Raw genomic sequence first — 8,540 nt, 5'->3', positions numbered from 1 at the left:
GCTGCCTCCTTTGTCAAATATTAATTGACCATAGAGACTTGGGTTTATTTCTGGGCCCTCTGTTCTGTTCCATTGGTCTATGTGCCTGTTTTTATGCCAGTACCCGGCTGTTTTGATTACAGTGGCCTTATAGTACAGTTTAGTGTCGGGTATTGTGATCCCTCCTACTTTACTCTTCTTTCTCAAAATTGCAGCAGCTATTCGGGGTCGTTTATAATTCCATATAAATTTTTGAAGTGTTTGTTCTATGTCTGTGAAATAAGCCATTGGTACTTCAATAGGTATTGCATTGAATGTGTAAATTGCTTTGGGTAGTATGGACATTTTGATGATATTAATTCTTCCAATCCATGAACACGGTATATGTTTCCATTTGTTTGTGTCTTCCTTGATTTCTTTCTTCAGTGTTGTGTAGTTTTCTGAATACAGGTCTTTTACCTCTTTGGTTAGGTTTATTCCAAGATATTTTATTTTTCTTTTTGCTATTTCAAATGGGATTTTTTCCTTGATCTCTGTTTCTGCTGTTTCATTATTGGTGTACAGAAATGCCTTTGATTTCTGGATATTGACTTTGTATCCTGCTGTTTTGCCAATTTCATTGATTAGGTCAAGCAGTTTTTTGGTAGAGCCTATAGGATTTTCTATGTATACTATCATGTCATCTGCAAACAGTGACAATTTTGTTTCCTCCTTTCCGATTTGGATTCCTTTTATTTCTTTTTCTTGTCTGATTGCTGTGGCTAAAACTTCCAGTACTATATTGAATAGAAGTGGTGAAAGTGGACAGCCTTGTCTTGTTCCTGATCTTAGTGAAAAAGATTTTAATTTTTGGCCATTGAGTATGATGTTGGCTGAAGGCCTCTCATATATGGCCTTTATTATGTTGAGGAATGCTCCCTCTATTCCCATTTTGCTGAGTGCTGTACCTTATCAAATGCTTTTTCTGCATCAATTGATATGGTCATGTGGTTTTTGTCTTTGCTTTTGTTTATGTGATGTATTACATTTACTGACTTGCGAATATTGAACCATCCTCGCATCCCTGGAATGAATCCCACTTGGTCATGGTGTATGATCTTTTTAATGTATTGTTGGATGCGGTTTGCCAGTATTTTGTTGAGGATTTTAGTGTCAATGTTCATCAGTGATATTGGCCTGAAGTTTTCTTTCTTTGTTGTGTCTTTATCTGGTTTTGGGTTTAGGATGATGGCCTCATAAAAAGAGTTTGGGAGACTCCCATCTTTTTGGATTTTTTGGAATAGTCTGTGAAGGATAGGGGTTAGTTCTTCCTTAAATGCTTTGTAGAATTCTCCTGTGAAACCATCTGGTCCCGGGCTTTTGTGTATTGGGAGTTTTTTGATTACTGCTTCAATTTCTTTTGTTGTTATTGTTCTGTTCAGGCTTTCTGCTTCTTTTTCATTGAGTTTTAGAAGATTATATTTTTCTAGAAAGTTGTCCATTTCACCTAGGTTTTCAAATTTCTTGGCATACAGTTCTTTGTAGTAATTTCTTAAGACCCTTTGTATTTCTGTGGTATCTGTTGTAATCTCTCCTCTTTCATTTCTGATTGTGTTTATTTGGGCCTTCTCTCTTTTTTTCTTGATGAGTCTGCTTAAAGGCTTGTTGATTTTGTTTATCTTTTCAAAGAACCAGCTCTTGGATTCATTGATCCTTAGAATTGTGCTTTTAGTCTCTATGTCATTTAATTCTGCTCTGATCTTGGTTATTTCCTTCCTTCTGCTTGCTCTGGGCTGCCTTTGTTGTTGTTCTTCAAGTTCTTGTAGACGTAGGGTTAGGTTGTTTGTTTTGAATGTTTCTAACCTTTTTAGGTGGGCCTGTATCGCTATGAACTTCCCTCTCAGGACAGCCTTGGCTGTGTCCCATAAGTTTTGGGTTGTTGTGAGTTCATTTTCATTTGTTTCCAGAAACCTTTTGATTTCTTCCCTAATATCATTCTTGACCCATTCATTGTTTAATAGCATGCTACTCAATCTCCATGATTTTAATGTTTTGGGTTTTTCTCCTTGGGGTTGGTTTCTAGCTTCAGTCCCTTGTGGTCTGAGAAAATGCTTGGTATGATTTCAGTTTTCTTGAAGTTCTTGAGGCTTGTTTTGTGCCCTATCATGTGGTCTATCTTTGAGAATGTTCCGTGTACATTTGAAAAGAATGTATATTTAGCTTCTTTGGGATAGAGGGCTCTGTATATATCAGTAAAGTCCATTTCATCAAGGGTATTGTTCAATGCCACAATATCTTTGTTGATATTTTGTTTAGAAGATCTGTCCATTTTTGATAGTGGGGTGTTAAAATCTCCCACTATAATTGTGTTGCTGTCCATATGTTTCTTGAAGTCCTCTAAGATTTTCTTTATGTATTTCGGTGCTCCTATGTTGGGTACATATATATTTACAATATTTATGTCTTCTTGATGGATTCTTCCCTTGAGTATTATGAAGTGACCTTCTGGTTGTCTCTTTATGGACCTTTTTTGGAAGTCTATTTTGTCTGATATGAGTGTTGTGGCCCCGGCTTTTTTTTCCTGTCCATTTGCTTGGAAGATTCGTTTCCAGCCCTTCAGTTTCAGCCTGTGTACGTCTTTTATCCTGAGGTGAGTCTCTTGTAGACAGCAGATATGTGGGTCATTTTTTCTTATCCATTCAGCTATTCTGTCTTTTGATTGGGGCATTTAATCCATTTATGTTTAAGGTTATTATTGATAAGTATTTATTCATTGTCTTTTATGTATGTGTGTTCCTCTCTCTCTCTCTCTCTTTTCCTTTCCCCTCCTTAAAGCAGTCCCTTTAGGATCTCTTGCAGAGCTGGTTTGGTCAAGGTGTATTCTTTTAGACTGCTTTTGTCTGGGAAGCTTCTTATTTGGCCTTCTATCTTGATCGAGAGCGTTGCTGGATATAGTAGCCTTGGTTGCATACCTCTGGTTCTCATTACCTGGAGTATTTCTTGCCATTCTCTTCTGGCTTGAAGTGTTTCCATTGAGAAGTCAGCTGTTAGCCTTATTGGGGCTCCCTTGTATGTTACTTCCTTTTTCTCCCTTGCTGCCTTTAAGATTCTCTCTTTGTCTTGAAATTTTGCCATTTTAATTATGATGTGTCTTGAGGTGGGCCTCTTCGGGTTCCTCTTGATTGTGACTCTCTGTGTTTCCTGGATTTGTGTGACTTTTTCTCTCATCAAATTAGGGAAGTTCTCCTTCATTACTTTTTCAACTAGGTTTTCGATCCCTTGCTCTTCTTCTTCTCCTTCTGGTATTTCTATTATATGGATATTATTACGTTTCATATTGTCTTGCATTTCTCTTAATCCCTCTTCATTCCTTCTGAGCCTCTTTTCCTTTTCTTGCTCTTTCTGGATGTTGTTTTCTACTTTGTCCTCCAGCTCGCTAATCCAATCTTCTGCTTCATCGATCCTGCTTTTGATTCCTTCTACTGTGTTCTTCAGTTCAGAAATTGTATTCTTCATTTCCTCTTGACCTTTGTTGAGAGTTTCTATTTCCTTTTTCATGTTTATATAGTTTGCAGTGAGATTGATATAGTTTCCCTCTAATTTCTGATAGCTCATTGTGAATTTATTGAACTTCCTGATAATCATTGTTTTGAACTCACTATCTGATAGTTGAGTTGCCTCTATTTCATTTAGCATTTTGCCTGAGGCTTCCTTGTTTCCCTTCAATTGGGGGTTGTTTCTTTGTTTTCTCATTGTTTGTGGGTTTCTTCTTTTTTCTTCTTGTTTCTTAAATTGATCTGTTCTGATTCCCTGAAATTATGGTGTGAACTTCTGTGGTAGAATATTTGTGAGATTCAGTGGTGCAATCACCTTCGTGTATCCTGGTGTTCACAGCTTCCCCCTACTCTATTTTTGTGATCAGTTGGAGGAGTAAGGCAAAATGGTTTAAGACAGCAAGACAATCTACTATGATATTTACATTAGTAGCCAGTAGAGAAGAGATGGGCCATCCTTTTGCTCCTTATAGTGTTAACCGTGATCCTCCACCCAACTATCCACGTTTTAGAAAGGATGGAAAGAGGGTAAGACTCTTATTGGGGATGAGAGGATTGTTAGTTGTATCTAGAAAGTTGTGAGGCTGTGGGAGGTCAGATTCTAAGGTAGGCTTGGATTAAAGATTAGTATATAGGAGTAGTGTGTAAAAGAATAGAGACAACCCGCATAATAGTATAGTTCAGAAAATAGCAAGGTAGGCTGAGATCAGGTAGGGGTATTGAGTAGTATTTACAATTGTATGGACTAGGTCTTATTAACAGTAATAGTAACGTGACAGTCTCGTGGCAGAATTGATGAGATCTAGATAACAAGAATAAAGAGTATAGAACCTTGAGAGGTGTATTAATGGAACACAGATGAAGAATAGTAAATTATCAACACATTGTGACTGAGATACCAGGGGGAACCCATCAAATGACGGTACAACCAGCCAAGCAAAGAAGATTATACAGAAAGAAAAAGAATACCAAAATACTATTAAAATAAAAAATGTTGGAAAAGCGAGAAAAAGATAATACAAATTTACAGTAACTTGCAAGATTGAAAAAAAAAGGAAAGAAAAGCAGAAGATGGAGTGCAGGAGAGATAAATTTGGAGTGGAAAGAATAATATTAGGATGAATGGAAGAGAAACAAGGGATTGCGAGGTATAAAAATAATAAGAATTGAAAAATAAAATGTCACATAAAACACAAGATAAAATCAATCAACCAACAACAGCCACAAAAACAAAACAAAACCAAACAAAATAAGAAAAACCTCTTGTTGGTTTCTAACTGGCCAGACCAGTTTTTCTGATCTTGCTGGCTTCAGTTGGCTGAGGGACCTTTGAAATGCTTCTCTCTCTTCCCAGCCAGATCTCAGCAAGACTGTCAGGTACCCTGGGCGCTCCCGAGCACACTCACTCTCTAGAGCTCACTGCCGCATTCTTCCTGACTCCGGGGTCCTGCAGGGTTCCAGCTCTATGATCTCAGGAGGCACCCGAGACGTTTTGGGATTCACTACGACCTCCCTGGGAATCGTAAAAGTGTCCGCCCCTCCACCAAACTTTTGAGATTCGGGCTGTAGGATCGCCCTAAGCGCCACGCTGTGACCCTTCTGAGTTCACAGCTCACACGAGTCAGGCTTCCCTATGGGGCGCGAATGGAGCCCTTCCCAGCTTTGTTTTCCACCGATCTGCACCCCGACTGGACTAGGGGTGTTGGCACCTTTCCCGACCAGGGGCAGTCATGTTGGCTGGGGGCCCTCACTTCTCCCAGGTCTCTGGGTGGGTGTTCATAGTCCCTGGGTGATTTTTTCCCAGACCAAGTGGCCAATCTGTTCCTTCAAGCAACACATTCTTCCCTGGAGTTGCTCAACCCCCGTATTCAGTGGAGGGAGCAGCGACTTCCCTATCCCGGGAGCCGTGAGGCAAACCCGGGAGCACTGGGCCTGGGAACTGCACACCCCTAGACCCCACGCTGATCCCTGGGTCCCTTTTGTCCTGAAGCAGTCTCCTCACCATCTGGTTTTCCAGTGATCGCAATAATTTTTGATGTCCTGCTTTCAAAAGTGATTCGGTAACCTAGTCCACTTGCTCTGTTTCTCCCCCAATCCACGAGTTTCCCTCCTCTTCACAGAAGCCGAGAAAAACGCTGCCTAGAGTAAAGCCACCATCTTCCTTCCGATCACACTAGTATAATCTTTTGATATTTATATACGCCATTGTATGTTTGTTTCTCTTCTTTGCTTTTTATTTATAAATACACACAATTTAAAAATCTGTTCTTTAACTGATGTACATCTGGGCTGTTTCAAATTTGGGGCTATTATGAATAAAGCTGTTATGAACACTTGCATTCAAGTCTTTGTGGGACATATGTTTTCATTTCTCTTAGGTAAATAAATGCCTAGGAGTAGGATTTTAGCATCATATGGTAGGTGTATATTTAAGCCTTAGAATGCCAGGCTATTTTCCAATGTGGTTATAGGTACTATTTTAAATGTACACCACTAATATAAAAAAGTTCCAGTCATCCTACAACCTTGTCAATATTTGAATTGTCATCCTTTAAATTTTAGCCATTCTAGTGAGTATGCAGTGACTGATATTACCATTGTAATTTTAATTTGTATTTTCCCGTTGACTGATATTGAGCAGTTTTTCATGTACTTATTGGGTACTCGTGTATCTTGACTTTTAAGAAACATCTTTTCAAACTTCTTGTCTATTTTTCAATTGGATTGTATTTTTATTGTATTTCTTTACTTTCTAGACCAGTGCTGTTCAATAGAATTTTCTTCATAGTCCAGTATGTTTAGTGTGAAATGTAGCTAGTGCAAATAAGAAAGTGTATTTTTAACTTATTTAACTTTAATGATTTAAGTTGAAATAGCTATATGGGCTAATGGCTACCATATTGGACAGTGCAGTTCTAGATATCAGTCCTAATCAGATACATAATTTGTCAATATCTTCTCCACTTCACTTTTTAAAAAACATTATTTATTTTTAGAGAGAGGGGAAGGGAGGGGGAGAGGGAACAAAATATCAATTGGGTGCCTCTTGCACATCCCCACCTGGAGACCTGGCCTACAACCCAGGTATGTGCCTTGACCAGGAATTGAACCAGCGACCTTTCAGTGCTAAGGCCAGTGCTCAGTCCACTGAGCCAAACCAATTAGGGCCCATTCACCTTCCTAATCGTATCTTCTGATGAACGTAAGTTTAAAATTTTAATTAAGTCTAATTTTTCACTTTTTCTTTAGTGGTTATTGTATTCTATGACCCATCTAAGAAAATTCTGATTAATCCTAAGTCACAATATTTGTTTGGGTTTATCATTTACCTTGATGGTGTGGGGTGTGACTCAGAATTATTTGGGTACCATTTTTGGAAAGACATTTGCAACTTTTTGAAAAACAAAAGAAAAACTGTATAAGTGTGGATCAATTTCTATCCTCTCTATTCTCTTTCATCAATCTATTTTTCAAGCCTCATGCCATTACTAAAATGTTTTGATTACTGTGGTTTGATTTTAAGTCTTTAAGGCGTGCTAGTCCTCCTATTTTTTTTTCTAGATGGTTTGGGTATGTTAAGTCCTTTGAATTTCCAATTAAATTTTAGAGTCAGCTTGTTAATTGCTGGAATTATGACTGGGATTTGTTAAATCTATAGATCTTAGGTATGGTAAAAGAAATGTTTGATATTTTTAATTTGAGATTTTTGGGGATGGATGTCTATAATGGTTGATATGTTTTAATACTTTATCAGGAGGAACAGTAGGGTCTGATGAGTCTTCTGTGGTCGAGGCCAGAGGGTGACTGATAATCATCTGTGTTTCTTCCATTTTGTACTGTTTACTTAAAAAAGGTTTTCAGCAGTAATTTTTTTGGTAGAACCTGAGGTTAGAGTTGTAGGCTCTCTGGAGCATGAAAAGTCAAGAATCTAGTTTCCAAAGACAGAATAAAAATTGTTTTCAGGAAGAACTAATGATGCTAAATGTGAAAAATCCATATACAATTCTTTATGTCCTATTTAAGGAAGGCATCAAATGTGTTCTTATTGTTGTGCAACATCTCTAGGCTGTTTTGCCTTTGATTTTCTCAAAGTTATTTTAGAAAAAGTGAAGCTATACAACATTGTTCTTGTTAGTTCTTATTTTAATTCAATATGGGCATGGAAGATAAATTTGCAGATGATTTAGTTTAATCTCTTCATGTTGTATATGAAGAAATAGAGTGTTAACTAATTTGTCCTAAGTCATATAGCTAGTTAGTAGCAGATTTCTGACAACATCCCAGGCTTTTCAGCCTCTCTGTTCCATTAATGTTTCCACTCTGCCTTTCTGCCATAAGAGCTAACCAGTGAGTCACTCCTGGGCCCCTACAATGTGCTTGACACTGGGCTTTCTATAGATGACATAAATTATCATTATTATACAGATTTGGTCCACAAATACCACAGAGTCCTATGTAAGAAAAGATACCATTAGAAAACAGTAAAAGGAAATATGCAATAGGAGAGGTTCCAAGTTGGATACAATTTAGGATAAAGTGCTATGAATGCATATAGAAGTAATATTGTGCCTTATTTTAAATAAACCTGGCTGTGTTATGGCAATATTAAACTGTAGTTGAAAGCATGCTGTATAAGAAGACACCTGAAATAGGTGAACTTTGCTAATTTAAATGTATAAAATGAAAGCAATCAAATTGTACTTTAAATCAATGCTCTGTTAAATAAAATGTTAACAATTGTTAAAGAAAGTGAAGATTCATACACGGTGAAATTATCGGAGAGAATTTTATGAAAAAAGTAGGATTTGAGACACAATTTCAAGGAATGATGGAATTACAAAGTGCAAAGGGATTATTGACTATTATAATTGGGACATGAACAATACTTTAATGAAAATTTAAATACCTTATAAATTAAAATTTGATTTCAATGCAGTTCAGGAGAAGGCTGTTAAATATGATTATAGGTCTGTGAGATAAATTACTTTAAAGCTAATGAAGCTTAAATTTATATGAGAAGCTTAGAGG

Source organism: Phyllostomus discolor, chromosome 1, assembly GCF_004126475.2.
Source record: "Phyllostomus discolor isolate MPI-MPIP mPhyDis1 chromosome 1, mPhyDis1.pri.v3, whole genome shotgun sequence".
Taxonomy (NCBI): Eukaryota; Metazoa; Chordata; class Mammalia; order Chiroptera; family Phyllostomidae; genus Phyllostomus; species Phyllostomus discolor.
This window is presented reverse-complemented; position numbering follows the sequence as displayed.